The sequence below is a fragment of the Lepidochelys kempii genome, chromosome 6, assembly GCF_965140265.1.
Source record: "Lepidochelys kempii isolate rLepKem1 chromosome 6, rLepKem1.hap2, whole genome shotgun sequence".
NCBI lineage: Eukaryota > Metazoa > Chordata > Testudines > Cheloniidae > Lepidochelys > Lepidochelys kempii.
Window position 1 is genome coordinate 133,748,454 of NC_133261.1, and position 26,231 is coordinate 133,774,684.

A 26,231-nucleotide genomic window follows, 5' to 3' on the forward strand; every position below is an offset into this window, starting at 1 on the left:
GCAATGCCCCTCTGCTATGTACATTGGCCAAACTGGACAGTCTCTACATAAACGAATAAATGGACACAAATCAGACATCAAGAATTATAACATTCAAAAACCAGTTGGAGAACACTTCAATCTCTTTGGTCACTCGATTACAGACCTAAAAGTGGCAATTCTTCAACAAAAAAACTTCAAAAACAGACTCCAATGAGAGACAGCTGAATTGGAATTAATTTGCAAACTGGATACAATTAACTGAGGCTTGAATAAAGACTGGGAGTGGATGTGTCATTACACAAAGTAAAACTATTTCCCAATGTTTATTTCCCCCCTACTGTTCCTAATACATTTTTGTCAACTGCTGGAAATGGCACACCTTGATTATCACTACAAAAAGGTTTCCGCGTCCCTCCCCCCACCCCTCCTGCTGGTAATAGCTCACCTTACCTGATCACTCTCCTTACAGTGTGTATGGTAACACCCATTGTTTCATATTCTCTGTATATATAAATCTCCCCACTGTATTTTCCACCTCATGCATCCGATGAAGTGAGCTGTAGCTCACGAAAGCTATGCTCAAATAAATTCGTTAGTCTCTAAGGTGCCACAAGTCCTCCTTTTCTTTTTGCAGATATAGACTACCATGGCTGCTACTCTGAACACTACTCTAAGATGGGTGCGCAATTGGTTGAAAGTCTGTACTCCAAGAGTAGTTATCAGTGGTTTGCTATCATACTGGGAAGGCATATCTAGTGGGGTCCACAGGGGTCAGTCCTGGGTCCGGAACTATTCAGTATTATCATTAATGACCTGGATGATGGAGTGTAGAGTACACATATCAGATGTGTAGATGATACAAAGCTGGGAGAGGTTGCAAGGACTTTGGAGAATCACAACCTCAACATGAATCAACAATGTGATTCTGTTGTAAAAAAAGAAAATGCAATTTGGGGTTCTATTAACAGAGACTTAGCATGCAATTCAGAGGAGGTGATATCACCACTCTCCTTAGCACTGGTTACGCCTCAGCTGGAGGACTGTGTCCAATTTTGGTACCAATGTATAGAAAGGATGTAGAGAAACTGGAAAGATCCAGAGGCAAGTGACAAAGATGATCAAACCATATAAGCAGAGGCTGAAGGAACTGGGTATGTTTAGTTTGGAAAAGAGGACATGATAGCAGTCATCAAATACTTTAAAGGCAGCCATTAAAAAGATGGAGAAAAATTGTTCTCTTTTGCCACAGAAGGCAGGACAAGAGGGAAAAGGTTCGCACTACAGCAGAGCAGATTTATATTAAATTTTAGGAGAAACTTCCTAACTGGAAGAGCAGCAGGCCAGTGGAACAGGCTGCATCAGGAGTTTGTGGAAGCTCCTTCACTGGAGGTTTTCCAAAGGAGGCTGGGTTGCCACCTGTCTTGCATGGTTTAGACCATTAGACCAGTGGTTCTCAAACTTAACTGCACCACGATCCCCATATGACAACAAAAATGATTACATGTCCTCAGGAGGGGAACCGAAGTCTGAGCCCACCTGAGCCCCGCTGCCCTGCGCAGGGCAGCCAAAGTTCAAGGGATTCCCTGGAAAAATCATGGAGCAGGTCCTCAAAGAATCAATCCTGATGCACTTGCATGAGAGGAAAGTGATCAGCAACAGCCAGCATGGATTCACCAAGGGAAGGTCATGCCTGACTAATCTAATCGCCTTTTATGATGAGATTACTGGTTCTGTGGATGAAGGGAAAGCAGTGGATGTATTGTTTCTTGACTTTAGCAAAGCTTTTGACACGGTCTCCCACAGTATTCTTGTCAGCAAGTTAAGGAAGTATGGGCTGGATGAATTCACTATAAGGTGGGTAGAAAGCTGGCTAGATTGTCGGGCTCAACGGGTAGTGATCAATGGCTCCATGTCTAGTTGGCAGCCCGTGTCAAGTGGAGTGCCCCAGGGGTCGGTCCTTGGGCCGGTTTTGTTCAATATCTTCATAAATGATCTGGAGGATGGTGTAGATTGCACTCTCAGCAAATTTGCGGATGATACTAAACTGGGAGGAGTGGTAGATACGCTGGAGGGGAGGGATAGGATACAGAAGGACCTAGACAAATTGGAGGATTGGGCCAAAAGAAATCTGATGAGGTTCAATAAGGATAAGTGCAGGGTCCTGCACTTAGGACGGAAGAATCCAATGCACCGCTACAGACTAGGGGCCGAATGGCTAGGCAGCAGTTCTGCGGAAAAGGACCTAGGGGTGACAGTGGACGAGAAGCTGGATATGAGTCAGCAGTGTGCCCTTGTTGCCAAGAAGGCCAATGGCATTTTGGGATGTATAAGTAGGGGCATAGCGAGCAGATCGAGGGACGTGATCGTTCCCCTCTATTCGACATTGGTGAGGCCTCATCTGGAGTACTGTGTCCAGTTTTGGGCCCCACACTACAAGAAGGATGTGGATAAATTGGAGAGAGTCCAGCGAAGGGCAACAAAAATGATTAGGGGTCTAGAACACATGACTTATGAGGAGAGGCTGAGGAAGCTGGGATTGTTTAGCCTGCAGAAGAGAAGAATGAGGGGGGATTTGATAGCTGCTTTCAACTCCCTGAAAGGGGGTTCCAAAGAGGATGGCTCTAGACTGTTCTCAATGGTAGCAGATGACAGAACGAGGAGTAATGGTCTCAAGTTGCAGTGGGGGAGGTTTAGATTGGATATTAGGAAAAACTTTTTCACTAAGAGGGTGGTGAAACACTGGAATGCATTACCTAGGGAGGTGGTAGAATCTCCTTCCTTAGAGGTTTTTAAGGTCAGGCTTGACAAAGCCCTGGCTGGGATGATTTAACTGGGAATTGGTCCTGCTTCGAGCAGGGGGTTGGACTAGATGACCTTCTGGGGTCCCTTCCAACCCTGATATTCTATGATTCTATGATTCACCTCCGGGTGGGGGGACTGTAATCTGAGCCCTGCCATCCTGGATAGCAAGGCTCAGGCTTCAGCTTCAGTGCCAGGCGGTGGGGCTCAGGCTTTGGACCCAGGCCCCAGCAAGTCTAGTGCTAGCCCTAGTGACCCAATTAAAACAAAGTTGCGAGCCACTTTGTGGTCATGACCCACAGTTTGAGAACCGCTGGTTTAGACACAACAAATCCTACATCTTGGCAGGGGGCTAGACTAGATGACCCTTGTGGTCCCTTCTAACCCTATGGTTCTATGATTCTATGTATATGGGGGGAAATGTTGTGACTAATAAAATAAAACTTTTTCCTGGCTTTTTACTTGCTTCCAAGATGACAAATAGATTTAATTTCAAAGCTTTCTAGGAAATCTCTTCAATATTTAAACTAATCTCCTAGGGTAACTTTGCAAATGTAAATCTTCTCCTTTCCCCCTTTATCAGTGGTGAACACCCCCATTGAAATAAAATGAGGGATGACTCAAACCTCAGGAAATAATTCTGGTTATTAAAAACTCAGCCCATTTAAATTGTTGGAATGAATTTTTCTGAACTTGACATCATTTTTAGAGATGTTAAATCAGCAGCAAGTCCTTATTTCAAACAGATGGACCATTTGGTTACTAGGTTACAACCCCCCCCCCCATCCACAACAAAGTTAGAGGGTTAGAGTATGGTGCCCTGAAGTCTCCCCCACCCCCACACACACAACTCCTGTACATGAGGATACAGGTGAAGATCATCCACTGGTGTAGATCAGTGTTACTCCATTTCAATCATCCGCATCTGATCCCTAATTTATTACAGTAAATTAAGATGAAGACCAGGAAATTGAGACTCTCTGGTAGGTGACTATATGTAACACACATAAGTGAGCCTACTCACAGCATAGGATGCACCATTTAACAGGGCCACATGGGACATGTTCAAAAATTCCCCTTGTAGCCCGGATAAGACTGACATGTTCCCAATCAGACTTTTCTACTTATTGTTGCTGCAACATTCCTCTTCAATCAGCCCTTCAGCAAAAATCTCATCCCTGACACACTCTGCTGGTGGGTATCTTACAGAAATGCTGTTGTCCTACAATTATACTGTAGATTAGACCACATCTGAATCATTAATTGGTACATAAGTTTGGAGCCATCTTCATTAGAAGAATTCATTGAGCCTCTGTCACTAAACAATTTGTGTAGCTCTTGTCAGGGTTGGGGTAATTGTCTCTTAGAGCTGAATCCTGTACCTTGCATTCAGCGTGAGGGAACAGCCTGTGCAAACGGCCCGGGAAAGCAATGACTTGCAGCGGTTGGTGGTGGACCATGGAATCCTCATCGCAGGCCCCAGGCTGCACTAACTTCAACAGCTGTTGTGCTCTGTGTCCCAAGAGTGAGTGTGCAAAGATAATGGACCACATTCATCCCTAGTGTAACCCTGCTGAAATCAGTGGAGTTGTACCAAGAGATGACTTTGATCCTGTGGTCCCCGCTGCTGTGGTCCATGCAGCTTTAAACTTTAGATTAAGTTAGGAGATTAGTAAAGCAAATAACAGATTCGTTTGTGGTATTGCTATGCTGGGGCTCTGTGTTCTGGTGCTCCGTGATGGAAGCAATTCATAATGAAAAATGTCCAGTGGGAAGGTGGGTGGGAGTTAGGCACTTTGGAAGTGGCCGTGCCAGGATTTCCAAAGCATTCTCCATCCCTCACGCACAGAAGAAGGCAGTGATTGTTTAAAGTACAAGAGCGCTTCCTCGTTAGACTCTGAGTGAAGTGTCTCTCTGCAGGTTAACCACTCCACAACTGCTCTGCGCCCCCGGGAAAGCGGCACTGTCCCCAGAAGCCTGGTGCCCGGGGGTGGAGTTCTGGAGAGGCTGTGCTGACATAACTTGGCTACCTTGGGGGTCAGAGCCTGCCCGGGGGCCTAGACAAGGGGGCAGAGGAACTCCATTTCCAGCCTGAGAGTCAGTGCCCAGGAAGTAGGCCAGAGGGGCCCAGGGAGGACTCAGAACTGCAGCTAGCCAAGGCTCTTGGACCTGAGCACACCCCTGGGAGAACCAGAGCCCAGGTGCTTGGACTCCCCTCACAGCCGTCCTGGTGGTGGCCTGGAGGGGCGCTCTCTAGGATCTATGCCAGGCTCTAACGAGGATACGCCATATGCAGTGGGTCTAGGAGTAAAAGTGATGAGCATTTTAGGAGGGCCAGGCAGCCCTGGAGGAAGGAAAACCTCTCTCTGATGCCTGGCTTTGGTATTGCACAGGCGTCAGCCTGCCCTGTAGTTACTTATTATTCAGTTGGGGTGAAAGCCACTCCTGTGCCGGGGGCCAGAACAAGGCCTCGGGAACACTGGGTACGGCCTGTTTTCAGCATGGCCCCCCTGCACACTAGTGAATTTCATCCTGGATATTTTTGTCCTTAACACAGGCCGTAAAGGAACGTTACAGTCTGATTACACTGTGATGACCTTTCACCTCTGGGATGAATTTCACCAGCCAGGCCTGGAGCCTGGTTGCTTCTGGCCCCCGTAACTTCGGCCAAACAATAGCACATTGGCCAATATTTCCAGCAAGCTGTTCACTGCTCGTGCTCATAGAAAGGAAAATGTCTCACTGTGCTCACTACGGGCTTGTCCTAACAGGAAAGTGTTACCGTTTACACCTGGTACAGTGAAACTGCTCTAGTTATCCTGCTAGAACACCCCCGGGGACAGGGTGAGCATATTTTCCCAAAGAGAAAACGGGACACCCCACAGGACTGGTCCAAGGCCTCGCTCTCCCGCGTATGTGCAGGGTCGGCCCGAGCGCCCCTGCCACCTGCCTGCAGTGGGCCAGCCTGAGGCCGTCCTCTCTTCCCCATGCACAGGGCTGGCCCGAGCCCCCGGTGCCGCCCCCCTGTGGGGGGGCTGGCATTGCCGCTCGCCCTCCCACCTCATGTTCCTCCACATCCCGGTAGGGGTTGCACACCACGTTTTTGGCAAAACTGGGCATTTGTCCAGTTTGCTCTTGCCAAGTGATGATCAGCTGGCAAGAGGAAATGGAACAAATCCTGTTTTGCCAAAAAAGTCAGGACAGTTGGCACAGGGCTTAAAAAAGGCACTATCCCGGCCAAAACAGTCCATATGGTCACCCTACACATGGATGCTCTGAATGTGGAATAAAATTGGCTTTTTTTAGTTTAGTTTAAACCCCTTCCAATATTCATAAGCTAAAATAACACCCCACTCTTATTCTGGACTAAGAGTGCCCACGTGGGGGCTATACCATTAAAACTGGTGTGGTTTAAATTCACACCATAGCTTATACCAATATAAATCCCCCATTTAGAGATGCAGAGAAGTTCTCAGGAGGAAATTCACCCCTTCGGGCTTACATAAGACATAAGTGGTGCAGAGGTCTCCTGGTTTTCAGCACCAGGGTGAATTTGATGCCAAATCTACATCTCCATTCAGAGAGAGAATAGATGCTGTGGGCAAATTGCCTTTATCAAGCTGTTACAGTAAAAGTTGTCTGACAAAATCCTCTGTTCCTTGCTCTATTGCTTAACACCAGGAGTATAGCAAAAGTGTTTAAAATGCATAAACTATATCAACTTCCCCATCCTAAAAGATTGTACCTGAGTGTTTTGACAAAGGTACAATTGGTATTACTATGGAAGTCCTATGGACATGGACTTCATGTGAAACACACTCAAACTGGTGACTCACCTTCCTTAGGGATTCTTTAGAGTGCTTAATACATCCAGGGGAGTTTTCAGGGGCTGTTATGTCAATGAAAGGGAAGAGTCTATTGTTCAATCGCAATGGAACACCCATGGATATCGTCCTTCCCCCGAGAGCTGCAAAGAGGCAGTGTTCAATCCACTCCATCTATTCATCATGAGGGCTCATGCTCTAGCTGCTCTGCCACCTCAATAAAGGAGCTATAGCATTTTTCAAACAATGAATAAGCAACTTCAAAATGAATGTCTCTGGGGTTTTGCATTTGTTTCTTATTAATTTGCACTGAGGCTGTCAGTATGCTAATGGTTAAGAAACAACACAAATATTCATCTACCCTCCCCAGAGGACAACAAATAAATAAAAATCAAATTTCTGTTGAACGATGAGAGGCAGATCCTCTGCCATTGTCCCGGTCAGACCTCAGTAATATCTCTCCTCCTTTCAGCCCACATTGCAGACAGCAAAGGAAATATATCATGGAAAATAGGGCTGTATTTTACTGTTAAGTACCTTAGCTTTTTCAAATTCAAATGACTTAATCATTTGCAAAATGTAATGAGTGCAACTAAGCCACTTTTCAGTTAGAATGTGTAAAAAGGTGTTAGGAATATTTTAGCGCCTGCATGCCGGTGCTGGGACGTGATAATCTTCAGCTATTCACCCTGTTGCTCTGGGAATCTTGTATCTTTTATACCATGGTTTAGTCAGTCGAGATTTCAGTCAGCTGATAAATTAAGAGCCCCTAAAATGAGGAGTTTAGGCTGGAAAGCCTGAAATAAATCCGTATTGACCATCCCTCTGGACCAACACCTGGAAGAGTGTTCAAGCGAGTCTTGGGGGAAGCCCCAGGCAGGTGTTACTGTGGGGAGTGGCAAACAGGCCTATTGCTCTTAACACAATTCCGTCACTTGGGGGCCAAGTCCCGCTCTGCCCTATTACTTAGGTCCTACCAAATTCACGGTCCATTTTGCTCAATTTCCTGGTCATAAGATTTAAAAAATCATACATTTTCATTATTTCAGCTATTTGAAATTTCACTGTGTTATAATTGTAGGGGTTCTGACCCGTAAAAGAGTTGTGGGGGGGGAGGGGGTGGCGGGGGGGGGCGTTGTGGTACTGCGACTCTTACTTCCGCACGGAAGGCCGAGCCACGGCCGGCAGCAGTGCAGAGGTAAGGATAGGTTGGTCTGGTCTCGCCCCCCTTCTGCGCTGCTGCCTGCGAGCTGGGCCCTCGGTCAGCAGCCACCGCTCTGCGGCCGCCCAGCCGTGAAGGCAGTGCAGAAGTAAGGGGGGCAATACCCCCCCATGACCTTGCAAGCCCCCTGCAACTCCCTTTGGGATCAGGCCCCCCAGTTTGATCAAAGCTGGTTTCCCCCTGTGAAATCTGCATAGTATAGATCAAAGCACACAAAAGACCAGATTTCACAGGGGGAGACCAGATTTCATGGTCCATAATGCATTTTTCATGGCTGAGAATTTGATAGGGCCCTACCTATGACCACTAGGTGCAGCTGAGGATTGAGGGGAGGGATCCTTGTGCCCACCAGGTCGCGGGACCAATCAGCCTAGTCCCCAGAATAGACAGAGCAGCCTCAAGACCAACAGCCACCTGATGTCCAGAGATGCACCAACAGCCTGACCACACCTGCCTTTTGCTAACCATGCCTTGTACGCTGGGCCTGGGTAGGGAAATGGCCTAAAAATCCACAGTGGCTGTAGGGTTGCCCTTCAGATTGAGACTCCTCCACTGGCCGGAGCCTCTGGCTTTAGAGCATCCATGGTCTGCCAGAGTGCTGCATGGTTTCCCGGAAGGACCAGCTCAGTAGTTTTAGAGTCATTAAAGCCAATGAGCAAAGCAAGTTCACCCACCATGCGATAAAAGAAATCAGAGCGAGGTCTCTCTTGCAAGGTGCTGGGGGAGGGAAGTTAGCCCAGCACCAGGAGAGATATGATCATGGTGTCCTGTACTGCATCCACTGATCAGACTGTAGTTATACAGGATGTAGTGACTCTCTCTCTTTCTTTTTTCACTCTCTCTTTGATAGGTAAAATAAATACATTTATAAACAATACCAATTCAGATCCCCCCATTCCACAGTACATTCTGAAGTCATAAAGGCAGTGGTGAGCTGGAGCCGGTTCGCACTGCTTCGCGCGAACCAGTTGTTAAATTTTGAAGTCGGTTTAGAACCGGTTGTTAAAGGGGTGGGCAAACTCCCCAGCAGCGCTCCGGGTCTTCGGCAGCACTTTGGCGGCGGGTCCTTTGAAGTGCCAATGAAGACCCGGAGCAACTGAAGGACCTGGTTCTTCAGCTTTTGGCAGCTCATCACTGAATAAAGGGCTTATGGTGCAAATATGGAGACAATCTTTCCTATTAAAAAGAACAGGAGTACTTGTGGCACCTTAGAGACTAACAAATTTATTTGAGCATAAGCTTTCGGGAGCTACAGCTCACTTCATCGGATGCATACTGTGGAAAATACAGTGAGGAGATTTATATACACAGAGAACATGAAACAATGGGTGTTACCATACACACTGTAATGAGAGTGGTCAGGTAAGGTGAGCTATTACCAGCAGGAGAGCAGGGTGGTGGGGGAAACCTTTTTGTAGTGATAATCAAGGTGGGCCATTTCCAGCAGTTGACAAGAATGTGTGAGGAACAGTAGGGGGGGAAATAAACATGGGGAAATAGTTTTACTTTTTGTAATTCTCACATCCACTCCCAGTCTTTATAAAGACTGTTCCTCACACATTCTTGTCAACTGCTGGAAATGGCCCACATTGATTATCACTACAAAGGGTTTTTTTTGTTTTGTTTTTCTTTTTTATCTCCTGCTGGTAATAGCTCACCTTACCTGATCACTCTAATTACAGTGTGTATGGTAACACCCATTGTTTCATGTTCTCTGTGTATATAAATCTCCTCACTGTATTTTCCACAGTATGCATCCGACGAAGTGAGCTGTAGCTCACGAAAGCTTGTGCTCAAATAAATTTGTTAGTCTCTAAAGTGCCACAAGTCCTCCTTTTCTTTTTGCGGATACAGACTAACACGGCTGCTACTCTGAAACCAATCTTACCTATTGTGGTACAATTGCATGAACTTGTTTCATTCATCATTGCAAAAACTCAAAGTATGGCTGTTGCTGGGAGGGGGGGGTTATCTCTAAAGAAGAAAATTCATATTAATTGATAATGTCTTTAGGAGCCAAGCTGACAACAGATATGTTTTTTTTTTTAAATCCGGGGTAATTATATGAATGAGAATATGTCTCAAATTTTACCTTTTCCAAACATAGATTCCTTATCTGATTCCAAAATGTAATTAGAGGAACTAAGCCACTTTTCCGCTAGAACATGTAAAAAGGTGTTAGGAATATCTTAGCACCTGCATACTGGTGCTGTGGAATGATAATACTCAGCCATTCACCCTCTTTGTGAAGGATTCTTGTATCTTTTATGCCCTGGCTATACATGGTTTCACTGAAGTAAATGACAAAATCCTGACTGAAGCTGGAATTTAACCCATAGTGAACAGTAGAGAAATATAAATGTGAATTAAATAAAATAGCACAATTTCTCACCAAAAGATATATGATATGAGATATATTATAAGAGAAAGAAATACATGTTTTAGTTCTGGGTTTTTTTACTGATTAAACCGTATTTATCTTTACATACTCTTTATGACAGTACTACAGCTGTACGTATAAAGCATATCATGCATTTAGTCCATACATTTAGACTGACTTTTAAAGGGCAGCAGTATCTAGTACAGGGTGTGCATAGTGGGGGAAATGCCCCCCTTACTCCCACAAATAGTGAGCTGTGGGCGGTGCAAAGGCCCCGGGTTAGACCTCTGCACGAGGAGGAATTTCACCCAGGTTCTCCTAGTGAACGAATTTGCTCACGCACTGCTCACAGACGAGTGAAGAGAAGGACCAAGCCGGAAAGCTGCACTAATAGTGTCCGGGAGGGGTGCATATTAAATATTTTATTTTATATAAACTAGATACATATTCAGTGCCACATAGGCTAGAAAATGTATAAATCAGTGACATATTTTTGTCATGTTTCTTTCCTGAGGTCTTGCTTTTGAATGGCCTTAGGAGACAATGAATAAAAACAACACTTTGGGATCCAGCCAGCAAAGATCGAGAAAGGGGAAAAATCCGTAATGAGGAGGGGGATTTGCTGGAGTAACAGATGCATTGCTGCACACATTTGATTCCACCTTTAGAAACCATCAATGCTTTCTCAGTGAAGGAACATCAGTAAAACAATAAGCTCCTTTTCTATTTATTGACGATGGTCCAGTATTCAACAACCAGCACACAAGAAGTTGTTCTGCATACAGCATAAATGGCTGATTACATTCAGAACATGTTCCTTAGTGCAAAACGGTTAGAGTCTGGCCTTCTCCTGGCACATACAAGGCAGAAAAAGCTACCCTCACAGCCCATCTGGGAATTCCCCTTGCATAAGGGGAACCCTTTCCTGGCAGCAACAGGGCATGCCAGGACAGGATTAACTGGGGCTGGAGTGTATTGCATAGGGGGCCATTACAAACTGGAATGAGTTAGAGGAGCCCAGGAGCAGCTTGAAGTTGTGCAAAGACCAAACTGACCTTTGGCTGCCCCCAGGACTGCCAGATCCCCTGCCCTACACCTCACTGGTATGCAAGCACTGCTCAAGTGTCCTTGTGGGTCTGTCACCTTGCCACAGGCCTCTCTGACAAAGGGATGGAGACTTCCAGGTGGTGAAGGAATCGCTTCTAGGCAACACTTAGTAAACTCCAAGTGAGAAGACAAGAGAACAGCTAATAATACCACCTGACAAAGGGATTGATCTGTAATGGGAGCCGCAGCTTCAGCAAACAGACTCCATAATAAAGAGGAAATTGCTGCGGATTCTAATATAACCAACAATAAACTACAGGGAGACAAAAAAAATCATAGACAGTAAGAATCGAGAAAGAACATAAGAAAAGAGAAATGGTCAGACTTTCTGTCAGCACAGTACCAGCTCTTTACAACCAGCCCATCAAATCGGACATCGGGACACAAAGCACTACTTCCGCTCGGCAGCGGGGGGGATTTTATAAACGTCCACACAAATACATGCATCCCTCCTGCACCCGCCTCATTGTCAGAGGAACGTATTGATCTATGTGCATTCATAGCACAGCCAACACGTCCTGAAAGGGAACATCGCACAGATGCATATGCGCGATAATAGCATTTGCTCGAGTTCACTGAGTCTGGCTCCTAGCACTGGAGAAGCAGCATTGTAGTGTTTGTCAAGGACGGAAAGACCCGACCAGTTCCTGGTGGAAATGGTTAATCTCATGGGGGACTGGTGGGCACTGAAAAGCTGGACCGTCCCTGGTTGTCTGGGGGGAGAGGGAGGGGGTGGGAGCCTCAGCCCAGAGCAGACTCTCACCCCATCCTCTGAACCACTTGAGACTAGAACCAGGGGGCACCTGCCCTTTGTGAATACAAGGCAGAAAGAAGGATTCAAGCAGCCTGATCCTTCTTTGAGCCCCCTGAGGCACAAATCACTCGCGGAGGGTGAGGGGGCATCAGGAAGATATAGGGCTTGTGGCAGTGGCCCTGAGAGCCGGCTGAGTGTGGGGTGTGGGTGTTAATGCTCCCCCAGTGAGCTGAGTTGCTAAGGGACCCATTATGCCCATGTGGGCCAGTGGCTAAATCCCAGAGTTTTATCTTAATCTACAACTTAAATTGAGACTAGCTGGCACAGAATCATAGAATATCAGGGTTGGAAGGGACCTCAGGAGGTCATCGTGTCCAACCCCCTGCTCAAAGCAGGACCAATCCCCACTAAATCATCCCAGCCAGGGCTTTGTCAAGCCTGACCTTAAAAACTTCTAAGGAAGGAGATTCCACCACCTCCCTAGGGCACCCATTCCAGTGCTTCACCACCCTCTTAGTGAAATAGTGTTTCCTAATATCCAACCTAAACCTCCCCCACTGCAACTTGAGACCATTACTCCTCGTTCTGTCATCTGCTACCATTGAGAACAGTCTGGATCCATCCTCTTTGGAACCCCCCTTCAGGGAGTTGAAGGCTGCTATCAAATCCCCCCTCACTTTCCTCTTCTGCAGACTAAATAATCCCAGTTCCCTCAGCCTCTCCTCATAAGCCATGTGCCCCAGCCCCCTAATCATTTTTGTTGCCCTCCGCTGGACTCTCTCCAATTTTTCCACATCCCTTCTGTAGTGGGGGGCCCAAAACTGGACACAGTACTCCAGATGTGGCCTCACCAGTGCCGAATAGAGTGGAATAATCACTTTCCTCGATCTGCTGGCAATGTTCCTACTAATGCAGCCGAATATGCCATTAGCCTTTTAGGCAACACCGCTGACTCATATCCAGCTTCTTATCCGCTGCAATCCCCAGGTCCTTTTCTGCAGACTTGCTGCTTAGCCAGTTGGTCCCTAGTCTGTAGCGCTGCACGGGATTCTTCCATCCTAAGTGCAGGACTCTGCACTTGTCCTTGTTGAACCTCATCAGATTTCGTTTGGCCCAATCCTCCAATTTGGCATCTTATGGGGGCCTTCTTCACCATGGTAATGTGCACTCTCCAGGAACAGACCTACTTTAAATGTTGGGCCTCAATTATTTTGTGTCAGGTCAAGCACAAGTGCAGACCCCATCCTTAGCCATGCATGTAAGAGGGGAGAGGTGCGTGAGGGCAGGGTGAAGGAAGAAGTGTTTCTTTTGACTCTTTCCCCTCAACTAAATAAACAAACACATAAAAATAGGGCTCAATAGTTTCTTTGCCTTTCTGAGGCACTGGGGGACTGCTGTGTTCACACCCTGCGCCTTACTCAATGAGATGTGTACAGAATGTACCTAGCGAGGCAGCAATTAAAGCTAATGAAACACTGATTAATAACATCACTGTGGAATGGAGGTGGCAATGCCCTGTGTGGAATTATGGATACTCACTGATAGCAGGCTTTAAAGGCTGAGACTAAAAGGTGTTTAAAGCAGGCTTGACCGGGGAATATATAAACAGGTTTTCTCAAGACAAAGGCCAAGAATTTCTCAGTTTCAATAGGTTGTTCTTTTGTATGGGAGGCTGCAGGAGGAGAACATTTACCTTGTGCAACTGCAGCAGGAAGCTTTGCATTGGAACATACAAGGGGACACCTTAAAGAAGATGGATTAGCCCCACTGCTCCCCTCCAGAGGAGAAAGGAGACTGAACCCTAGGGAATCAACTTGACCCTTGAAAAAAGGCAGACTTTGAGAGATAAGGACACAGAGAAAGACTTTGGATTGTCCTTCACCTGAGGACACAGCGCCTGGGACTCTGTAGGGATCTGGCTAAGAGTCAATCAGCCATTGCTGGAAAAGGAAGTTTGGTGAGAAAACTATCTTGAAGAAAGACTGTAGCTTGCTAAGTTAGGTCTTAGCCATTAGAAAGTGTATGTGCGTGTGTGTAACCATTTCTGCCTTTATTCCTTCTACTTGCTATCACTTAACCTATGTGTTTTTTTGTTATTAAACTTTATTATTTCTACTGTACACCAAGACAGTGCTGTATTTGAAGGGAAGGGTGTGTTTACCCCAGTTACACTGAACGGCTTCAATGTAGTGACTCTTTAAAAGAGCAGCAAACTAAATATCATCTCTGGCATGTACAGTGGTAGTGACTGTGCCTTGCGGAGGAACATCTCTGGGGAGCTGGGGGCCTGGAGTTCACCGCTTATTATCTGCTAGGGAGAACCTGGAGGAGTTCGCTGGTGAGGGAGACAGGCTGGTATGGCAGGGAGCTGACCCAGTCTGATCTCCAGCAAAGCTCGCTCTTGCTGAGACAGAGAGGTAATACGGGGCTCACAGTTCTGGGTAGTGGCAGCAGGGTATTACAATGTCCCCTTCACTTCTGACAATAAGGAACAGTGCCAACAACATGATCCGAAGCCCAGTGAAATGAATGCAGCCTCCCTTCGACTTTGGCATTGGATCAGGGTCTAGAATAAAAGGCTTCACTGTCTCCATAAATACTCTCTTCTTTCTTCTAGCCTGCCACTGCTAGGCCACTGCCTCATGCCAGTGCCAGCAGCTCTCATACTCAGCTGAGTACAGCTGAAGCGTAGCCCATTTTCAGTCTGAATTATCAGCCAACCGGCTAACCACGGCACAACTTTTTTTTCTGTTCTGTGTTTCTTTCTGTCTAGGTTAGGCTGCAACAACATAAGGGGCCTGCCCTTTTCAATGTCTTGGCTATGGTTTGTATAAATGAGACCAAAGCCCTCTAGTGCCAGGGGTATAGAGACACAAAACAAGACACAGTCCCTGTCCTGAAAAGCCGATACCTAAATCAACAACACAGACAGAGATAGAGGGCAAACAGAGGCACAGACAGGGGAAGTGTCTTGCCCAAGGTCACGGGTAGGCCTTGCTGGAGCCCTAACCATAATTAAGAGTGTAAACCAACGGTTGTTAACCAGAGTAAGCCTGTCCTTAGCAAAAGAGTAACACATAAGGTGTCAGGTAACCAAGTAAGCAATCCTGACCGGAGAGAATGGTACAAGAATACACAGATCTCTCAAGTGACTGCGTAAATGGATTCCTAAGAGATAGCACAGGAACACCCCGACCCCTCGTAAGATAAGGAGGGGATGACGGGATAACGGATGAGGATGTTTTGTTCGAACTAGCGGGTACAAGGATAAGGGTGGTAACTAACCACGTCTGGAGTGTGATACGTAATTCCTTTGTATCGTCATATAAAAGGAGAAGTCCTAGAAGGGGCCTCTGTGCGCTGGTCATGGGGACAGGATCCTGGTGTGCTGAGTGAGCTGGTACCATTGTCCTGCACGTGCGTGCACGACTGTCCCTCTAGCTCCTGCAGCGCACTAGAACCGTATTTTTCTGGTGCCTTCACCACCCAACCGAGCCTGTGGTCTTTCTAATGACTAACATTGAGGTCTGCTGAAATAACAGGCTGCCCTGTCTGCTAGCGCAGCTGACATCAGACCTCCAAGAACAGCAACACTAACAGCATCAGCAACACTGAGCACGGAAACATCACCCCACCAGGTAAAGTGCAGGGACAGGGCTAGAACCCAGCTGCCCTGACTGCCAGCCCAGAGCCCTTACCTATGCAACTCTGTTGCCCCTGCAATAAAATAACAACACTGGTTTTATGAGAGAACATAGCTTTTAGCCCAGCTAGCTAGGGGTGAGCATTTTAAAGTATGCCATCAGGTTCTAAAAATATCTGTTCTGCTAATTAGCATTACAGAAGCAAAATCACAGAAGTCTCAGCAGTAGTTTTTATATAGATCATTTGCAATATAGAAAAAAAGTTTGGTGTTACTTTTGTCATAAAGAATAAATCTATATCCCCAAACAATGCTTAATCAGAGCATTTGTCAAGGTTCCTTCCCCACTCTGAACTCTAGGGTACAGATGTGGGGACCTGCATGAAAGACCCCCTAAGCTAATTCTTACCAGCTTAGGTTAAAGCTTCCCCAAGGTACAAACTATTTTTCTTTTTCCCTTGAACTTTATTGCTGCCATCACCAAGCATCTAACAGACATATAACCGTGAAAGAGCCCGCTTGGAAACGTCTTCCCCCTCAAAATCCTCCCCAAGCCCTACACCCCCTTTCCTGGGGAAGGCTTGATAAAAATCCTCACCAATTTGCATAGGTGAACACAGACCCAAACCCTTGGACCTTAAGAACAGTGAAAAAGCAATCAGGATCTTAAAAGAAGAATTTTAATTGAAGAAAAAGTAAAAGAATCACCTCTGTAAAATCAGGGTGGTAAATACCTTACGGGGTAATCAGATTCAAAACATAGAGAATCCCTCTAGGCAAAACCTTAAGTTACAAAAAGACACAAAAACAGGAATATCCATTCCATTCACCACAGCTTATTTTATCAGCCCTTTAAACAAACAGAATCTAATGCATCTCTAGCTAGATTACTTACTAAATTCTAAGACTCCATTCCTGTTCTGTCCCCAGCAAAAGCATCACACAGACAGAGAGAGAGGCTTTGTGTCTCCCCTCTTCCAGCTTTTGAAAGTATCTTGTCTCCTCATTGGTCATTTTGGTCAAGTGCCGGCGAGGTTATCCTAGCTTCTTAACCCTTTACAGGTGAAAGGGTTTTTCCTCTGGCCAGGAGGGATTTTAAAGGTGTTTACCCTTCCCTTTATATTTATGACAACATTGATAAGGCTTAATGAGCTGTGACTTATAATACAAGTCATTTTTTAAAAATGATGATGACACCTTGAGTTGAGAAAAAAAATTGCTTGTCTTTTCCAATGACTAATTCACCTTCTGTTCAGATAATTTATAGAAAAATGAATTAAGATAAATGTTAGGATTAAAAAAAAAGGAGGTTGGAGGGAGGTTATTAGTGGAGTTACTCAGGATTAGTCTTGGGGCCAACCTTATTTAACATTTTCATTAACATCCTTGGCATAAAAAGTGGGAGTGTGATAATAAAATTTGTAGATGACACAAAGTTGAGGGGTATTGTCAATATGGAGGAGGACCAGAATATCATACAAGAAGATCTGGATGACCTTGAAAATTGGGGTAATAGAAATGGGATGAAATTTAATAGTGCAAAGTCATGGATTTAGGGACTAACAATAAAAAATGTTGCTGTAAACAGGCGATTTATCAGTTGGAAATGAGAGAGGCGGGAAAACCCTGGGTATATTGGTCAATCACAGGATGGATATGATGAGTTGGCAATGTGAGGTGGCCATGAAAAAGGCTAATGCAGTCCTACGATGCATCAGCCAAGGTATTTCCAGTAAAAACAGGGAAGTGTTAGTATCATTATACCAGTGAGACCTCGTCTGGAATATTGAGTGGAATTCTGGCCTCCCATGTTAAAGAAAGATGAATTCAAAGCAGAAGAGGTGCAGAGAGGGGTCCTAGGCTGATCAAAGGATGGAGAATCTACTTTACATGAAGAGACTCATGAAGAGACTTGGCTTGTTTAGCCTAACCAAATGAAGGCTGAGGGGAACTATGATTGCTCTCTATAAATACATCAGAGGGATAAACAGCGGGGAGGGAGAGGAGTTATTTAAGTTAAGAGCTGATCATGGCACAGGAACAAATGGATATCAATTGGCCATCAGTAAATTTAGGCTTGAAATTAAATGAAGGTTTTTAACCATCAGAGGAATGAAGTTCTGGAACAGCCTTCCAAAGGGAGCAGTGGGGGCAAAAAAACCTATGATGGGATTGCCTGCAATGAGATATGGCCCATCTGCAACTATTATTTGCAAATATGCCCAATGGCCTGTGATGGGATACTAGATGGGGAGGGCTCTGAGTTACTACAGAGAATTCTTTCCCAGGTGTCTGTCTGGGTGGGTCTCGCCCACATACTCAGAGTCTAACTGATCAATATTTGGGGATGGGAAGGACTTTTTTCCCCAGGTCAGACTGGCAGAGACTGGTGGGAGGGGGCGGGGGAGAACGACACGACAACAGGGGTTTCCCTTCCTCTACAGCATGGGTTACAGGCCACTTGCTGGTTTAAACTAGACTAAATGGTGGATTTTTTGTTATTTGAAGTCTTTAAATCAAGATTTGAGGACGTCAGTAACTCAGCCAGAGGTTAGGGATCTATTACAGGCCTGGGCAGGTAAGGTTCTGTGGCCTGCAACGTGCAGGAGGTCAGACTAGATGATCGCGATGGTCCTTTCTGGCCTTAAAAATCTCTAACTCTATAATGCAAAAAAAAGAAAAGGAGTACTTGTGGCACCTTAGAGACTAACAAATTTATTAGAGCATGAGCTTTCAATTGTACATTGCACATTGTAAGGAGAGTGATCACTTTAGATAAGCTATTACCAGCAGGAGAGTGGGGTGGGGGGAGAGAAAACCTTTTGTAGTGGTAAACACCCATTTTTTCATGCTTTGTGTGTATAAAAAGATCTGCTATACTTTCCACAGTATGCATCGGATGAAGTGAGCTGTAGCTCACGAAAGCTTATGCTCAAATAAATTGGTTAGTCTCTAAGGTGCCACAAGTACTCCTTTTCTTTTTGCAAATATAGACTAACACGGCTGTTACTCTGAAACCTGCTCTTTTTATGGATAAAGACTAACACGGCTGCTACTCTGAAACCTGTCATAATGCAACAGTGAACCAGATCCTCCTTAATTTATCTGAGTTAGTCGGTAGCGGTGAGCTGGACTGTGTACCATAGCTAATGCACCAAAACAGTCTCCAGTACAAAACCCTTTTTCCATACCCTTGTAACTTTTGGAAACATTCATCTCTTTCCCTAGAAAATCATGAAAAAACAACCATTAAGTTGTATTACTATTTTTGCTAAGTGCTGGCAAGTTAGTTGGAGCTCTGTGGGACACAGAGGCAGGCCTGATCCTTTCCTAGGGCAGTTTATAATATACACAGATGATACCTGTGACATTGTCTAATTAAAATATAACCATGCAGGCAATTATTACTACCACTGTTATATACTTGCAATGACTGTTATACAAAATATAACTCAAAATATACAAAATATAACTCATGGCCAGAAGGGGTTAAACAGCTTGCAGGCTAATTAACCCAAAGGGACCTTTAAAAACATGCTACAAAAGTGTGGGAATGGAAATTAGGGCCATTCATGCTAAACAACCTAGAACTTTGAAATGCAAAGTTCGCTTGCCACACTATGCATCCCATGAAGTGAGCTGTAGCTGAGGAAAGCTCATGCTCAGATAAATTGGTTAGTCTCTAAGGTGCCACAAGCCCTCCTGTTCTTTTTGCGAATACAGACTAACAGGGCTGCTACTCTGAAAAAAGTTCTCTATTGTTAGAAGTGATACTAGTTGTGTGTATCTTTACTTCTAGCCATGTAAACAGACAGTTCCTGTCTGTCACTACAACTATTGATTCAGAGATCAAAAGGGAATATTAACATTTAGATGAATGTTTGGTAAAATAATGTCATTGTCTGTACGCTCTTTGAAGTTTGTGATGGACTGCTCAGTGGATACATTGTCCTATGTTAATTTGTGTAACTAATTCCTGGTCGTGTTTAGGATGCAGAAGGTTACATCAAAAGCATATTGTTTACCCAGGACTGTGTGGTCATGTGGATGCTAGAACACTGTTTAAAAGTCCATTGGGTCCTGATTTTGTCATCTCAGATCTGCTTGAGGCTTCCCAGAGGGGAAGCTTGAGCCATAAGGACTGAGATCCTAGTTCGAACTGGATCGCCCTGAAATGTAAACATTGGACTATAACCTAGGGACCATTTCTGAAAGAACTCTGTGCAACTACAAAGCTCACCGTCTCTGCTATGAATCTGAACCTCAATGGACAGAACTCATGTCTGTATGTATATTGATCTTTTAACCATATTGTCTCTCTCTTTTATTTTGTAATAAATTTTAGTTTAGTTAATAATAAGAATTGGCTGCAGCATGTATTTGGGCAAGATCTGGAATATTCAATAACCTGGGAGGTAATGTGTCTGGTCCTTTGGGATTGGTAGAACCTGTTCTTGTATATGATAAGAAGCTGTTTTATGCTGGCTTGGTGAATCTAAGTATTGGAATATCCACCAGTTTTGTGGGGATTGTTTGCCCAATTCTTTGCAGTTCACCTTAATTGAGTGACCACAGCTGGCCCCCACTAGGACCCTGGTCACAATACCAATCAGGACACACAAAGCAAGGATCTATGAGAGCTGCATGATACTTTTTGGGAGGGGATGAAAAATGACTTTTCAATCAAAACAAACCATTCTGTGAAAAAATTGTATTGACATTTTTTTTACCAAGTAATTTTGAAACAACAAATTTCAAAAATGATAAAAACATTTCACTTTTTTTAAATGGGGGAAAGAAAATATTCTCCCATTTTTTAACCACCTCCCCTACACCTTTTCTAGTGGAGAAAAGGAGAAAAATGTGTGGGATTTTCCCTCCACCAATATGAAACCATTTTTAAATAAAAAAAAATCCAAAAACTGAATTGAAAAAATGAAAACATTTCTTAAAAAGATTTTGAAAGAAAAAATCAGTTATTAGAATTTTTGGGTGCGGGGTAGTTAGCATTTTGACTGGTCATTGTGCATTTGTGTTTATATATATTTTCCCCTAACCCCAAACATTTCTTTGCTTTTAACTTCACTGGACAGTTGTAACTTCCTGAAATTTCTTTTTTTTTGCCAGCTCTTTATTATTTTAGCAACCCCTTGTCATATAGACACTCAGAGTTGGATATTTTAATGCTTGATACCATTTGAAAGCTAGCATTGTGTGTCATGAGGGATCACAGATTGGTGCGAACTCGAACAGCTTTTCAGATAATGTTCAAGAAAGAGAATTGAAGAGGTTGAAGAACAACAACAACATTGTCTGAATAATGTGCACATGGGATCAGATATCTTGTCAACTCTTAAGGCTCAAAAAATGCTCTATACATCTTTGGAAAGTGGGGGCTCCCAGTGTCCAGCAGTGTATAGCATTAGCTCCTATCTCTGGGGGTTCATAAGTAGAGCTGGTCAAAACTGTGAATTTCCATTCTGTGGGGATTCTGACATTTCAGGAAAAAAATGTTAGGAACTTTTTCATTGTCAGATTATTAATTTTGGTTTTATTATTTTTATATTACTTTATGTTTTATTATTTGAATTTTATTTTACATTATTTGTGCTGATTCCTGCCCTCCTCTCTTCCTGATTCACTGGGGAATGTTGTTATGGGTAAGACAAAACATTTCATTTCAGGTTGAACAGAATGTTTTGTTTCAATTTTGACCATTTTAAAAGGTTTTGTATGATTTTTAATAAATGAAAGGAAATTTTAAAGTGAAAAATCATTTAGAACCAAAAAATAAAAATGTTTTGTTTTAGAAATGTCAGAACAAAATGTTTCAGTTTTTTAGATTTTTTTAAACTAAACAAATCAGCAAAACTGACATGAATACACAGCATGGTTCTGCGTCACCAAATCTGCATCATAAGATGCTTTTTGGAACAGGATCCAGCCATCTGGCCCAGAACGCCTTGCCTTTATTAATGTATTTTCCCTCTACATTCCTGATTTTTGATCATGTGCTCCAATTCTCTGCCTTACCAGAAATAAATCTGTAGAAATCACTTTTGCTCTTTGCTTCAGTCACTTTCACTGGAAACTCAGCCCATGTTCCCCTGTGTGAATCACTTCTCCCTGAGTTTCCTGTTTACTTCCTGTTCCCCAGTTTTCACATTTTGATCCTTATTGGATCACCTTGATCTGAAGTCGGGTTTCTTCATTGCTTAGGCTGAAACGCTTGCCTGGACAAGGAATGGAAATCCATGTGCTTTCACTCCGCCTCATGCTCAGTTCTAGCTTAGATGGGCTCAATGTAGCTCGGGGTGTGTGTGTGTTTGTGTGTGTGTGTGTGCATACACACAAAAGTATCTTTAAACCCCCTTTTCTCTTTAAAGGAAATAAGTGAATGTAGGTCTTTTTTCACAAGCACTGATTACAGTCGTGTATTTATCACAGAAAAGACACTGAAAGATGATAAACGAAACTTACTGAACATGCCCTGTCCATAGCCTAGGTCAGAACATGTTCCGTTTGCCATTATTTTTATTTTTTAAATAAGCCATTGCCACACTATGGATTAAGGAACTCTAAGATTTCCTTTTAAAATAAGTATTTTGATCTTTAAAGGAATAGAACACACCCCCTTGGCCAAAGCTGTATGGAACATGTTTAGCATTTACAGAATTAAAAATAAAATAGTTAAATTTGAGAGAGGAAATTATTTTTGTAAAGATTTCTTAAAATCATTTCACTGCCAGAATGTACCACCAAGCTAAGTGAACCCTTTCATAGCCCCATTGCTTTAGAGGAGTATCCTGAATGCAACAATTTACAATCTCAGATGCAAAGCCTGGCACCCAGTTAGCTCCCTCTTAGGAGCATCAGGTGCAGCCACGAAGCAGACTGTGGTCCAGCTGGCACGCGGAAGCTCTCGAGCATCATTTAACGTGCAGGTGAGCTATGTGAGGACTTTTCCCATTCCTGAGTGTTCCTGTTCCACAGCCCACTGAACTCAGGGGAAGGGCTCCTATTGACATGCATGGGCTCTGGATCTGACCCTAACTTCCTGATGCCACAGCTAGGACTGGGCAGCGGGGTGGGGAGCAGGTTTTTTATTATTATCTTTTACGAAAGTCCATGCATGATTTCTCACTGGTTCATTCTGTGCAATTTCACAAGCCTCTGGATGTTGATAAGGTAAATTCAGATTGAAAGTAAGGTACATTTTTAACAGTGAGGGTAATTAACCACTGAAACAATTGACTCAGGGTCACGGTGGATTCTCCATCACTGATCATTTTTTAAATCAAGACTGGACACTTTGCTAAAAGCCTTGCTGTAGGAATTATTTGGGGGCAAGTCTCTGGCCTGTGTTGTGCAGCAGGTCAGACTAGATGGTCATGATGGTCCCTTCCAGCCTTGCAATCTATAACGTAAGACATTTACAGCCTTTGGGGGAAATGATGCTAGGTAAACACAAAGTGACATGAAAGCCTGAGAGCCACCGGGAGCTGCTGTTGTACCTAGGCTCTAGCCCCTGTTCCCCACCTCTGGAAAGTCACTTGGCTCAGGGGGCTAAGAGTAGGGCTGGGAGCCCTGAGTCCAAGGGCCAGCATCTGGTGTTGATAACCCTTGGCACTTCCCCTGTGGGAGCTCTTTACAACGTGAGTCAGAGGGTAAAGAGCATTGTCACCCTTGCACGGACGGCCCAGAAATCATGAGGCCTGCTCTTGGAGTGGACCACACAGGCAGAAAGCTTCCCCCTCCTTCTTACACGAGTGTGCCAGGGTCACTCCAACAGCACCCTCTGTGCTCTGCAGGGAACTCGCCCCAAAAGCAGGTGGTGTGGCCAGGCCCTGCCCACTGTGCTTCAGTTGGCCACAGGGAGGGGAATCTGCCCCGTCCTATGGGCGGGTTCAACAGCAGCACTAGCAAAGGTCCTGCTCACCTGAGGCAGAGTCCCACAGTATTCTTGTCAGCAAGTTAAAGAAGTATGGGCTGGATGAATGCACTATAAGGTGGGTAGAAAGTTGGCTAGATTGTCGGGCTCAATGGGTAGTGATCAATGGCTCCATGTCTAGTTGGCAGCCGGTGTCAAGTGGAGTGTCCCAAGGGTCGGTCCTGGGGCCGGTTTTGTTCAATATTTCATAAATGATCTGGAGGATGGTGTGGATTGCACTCTCAGCAAATTTGCAGATGACACTAAACTGGGAGGAGTGGTAGATACGCTGGAGGGGAGGGATAGGATACAGAGGGACCTAGACAAATTGGAGGATTGGGCCAAAAGAAATCTGATGAGGTTCAACAAGGACAAGTGCAGGGTCCTGCACTTAGGACGGAAGAACCCAATGCACAGCTACAGACTAGGGACTGAATGGCTTGGCAGCAGTTCTGCGGAAAAGGACCTAGGGGTGACAGTGGACGAGAAGCTGGATATGAGTCAGCAGTGTGCCCTTGTTGCCAAGAAGGCCAATGGCATTTTGGGATGTATAAATAGGGGCATAGCGAGCAGATCGAGGGACGTGATCGTTCCCCTCTATTCGACATTGGTGAGGCCTCATCTGGAGTCCTGTGTCCAGTTTTGGGCCCCACACTACAAGAAGGATGTGGATAAATTGGAGAGAGTCCAGCGAAGGGCAACAAAAATGATTAGGGGTCTGGAACACATGACTTATGAGGAGAGGCTGAGGGAACTGGGATTGTTTCGTCTGCAGAAGAGAAGAATGAGGGGGGATTTGATAGCTGCTTTCAACTACCTGAAAGGGGGTTCCAAAGAGGATGGTTCTAGACTATTCTCAGTGGTGGAAGAGGACAGGACAAGGAGTAATGGTCTCAAGTTGCAGTGGGGGAGGTTTAGGTTGGATATTAGGAAAAACTTTTTCACTAGGAGGGTGGTGAACCACTGGAATGCGTTACCTAGGGAGGTGGTAGAATCTCCTTCCTTAGAAGTTTTTAAGGTCAGGCTTGACAAAGCCCTGGCTGGGATGATTTAATTGGGGATTGGTCCTGCTTTGAGCAGGGGGTTGGACTAGATGACCTCCTGAGGTCCCTTCCAACCCTGATATTCTATGATTCAATGATTCTGTGATTCTCTCCAGAGGTGCTCCAGGGGCACCCTGACTCCCGCACAGGGATGGGCTTTAACAGCTACAACCCAGCCCTACATGACTCACCTGGGACAGGCTGTGGTCCGGAGGCTGCGAATGAGCCTGAGCTCCAAGGCTGTTTGAATTGAAAACTGCATACAAATGTCATGCTATCACCTTAAATCCTAAGGGGTTTCCTGGTCCTGCCTGCAGGCTAGAGGCCTCTGTAGGGAAGCATGCAGTGTGGATCTTCTGCAGTCAGTCTGCACAGAGCAAGCCGAGAGCAATGTGAGTCCAGTTGTGCCTGAGGGAGCAGCCTGCTCTCACTTCTCTCTGTATTTGGTTGTCTTGTGTTAGAATCCAGGATTCCTAGGGGTAGTGTTATGCTGCAACAGTCTAACTCCATGTGTGTGTGCTGGGAACATAGCGGGTCTCACACTGATCTGTGGCCCATCATTAAACCTCTCTGAGCTTCAGTTTCCCCTGCTGCAAAGTGATGGTCTTCCAAGCTCACAGAGCACGTGCACAGCAGAAGCAATTCCAGAGCCCCCCACTCATATCTCATGCTCCAGGCCATTAGCCACAAGGCAAACTTCCCTCCTTCTCAGCCTTGATATTTTAAAATGTCCTTTGCTTTATTAACTATTCTGTCTATTTAAGCACACCAGAGCTGCATTTAAAATAGTGTAAGTGACTCACAGATTGCCAATGTATACAGTGGTATGGAACCACTTTTCTTAAAGTGACAGCTTGTGGTTCTAATAATCCAGTGAAACCTTTCGGGGAACAGACTGCAATGTTGTTCTTTCAGTCTATTCCTAATACAGAATCTCTTAGCCTATCTGGCTAGGACTTAAAATAGGAAATCCCAAAGGGTAGCAAATACACTAATTGTTCTCACCACTCAAAGCAACCCTTAATCATGAAGATCAGCCTGTTGCTGTTCTTTAAGAACACTTCTTTGCAGTTGAGGGACAATCAAGTCAATCTGAGCAATTCATTAATGATCTTTCTGATATGTCAGCTGTCAATAACAGATCAGGAAGTGAAGATCCTAGAGTCCTAGGTCCAAGACTGGGAAGAACAATTTTGTTCACTCTTACTCTATGTGTTAGCCCAAGAATGGAAGAAATAACCTTTGCAGCACACATTCATAGACTCATAGATGTTAAGGTTAGAAGGGACCATTATGATCATCTAGTCCGACCTCCTGCACAAAGCAGGCCACAGAATCTCACCCACCCACTCCTGCAATAAACTTCTTACCTATGTCTGAGCTACTGAAGTCCTCAAATCATGGTTTAAAGACTTCAAGGTGCAGAGAATCCTCCAGCAAGTGATCCATGCCCTGTGCTACAGAGGAAGGCGAAAAAACCCCAGGGCCTCTTCCAATCTGCCCTGGAGGAAAATTCCTTCCAGACCCGAAATATAGTGATCAGCTGA

At 44.8% G+C, this 26,231-nt stretch overlaps 1 long non-coding RNA gene across 1 annotated transcript in view; it reads left to right on the forward strand.

The window, feature by feature from the left end:
- The first annotated feature begins 19,825 nt into the window (after window positions 1-19,825).
- LOC140913941 (uncharacterized) overlaps window positions 19,826-26,231 on the forward strand; it is a 39,054-nt gene continuing 32,648 nt past the window's right edge. Inside the window, exon 1 of the long non-coding RNA XR_012159707.1 lies at window positions 19,826-19,996. This is a non-coding gene — a long non-coding RNA (uncharacterized lncRNA). The remainder of the gene's footprint in view (window positions 19,997-26,231) is intronic.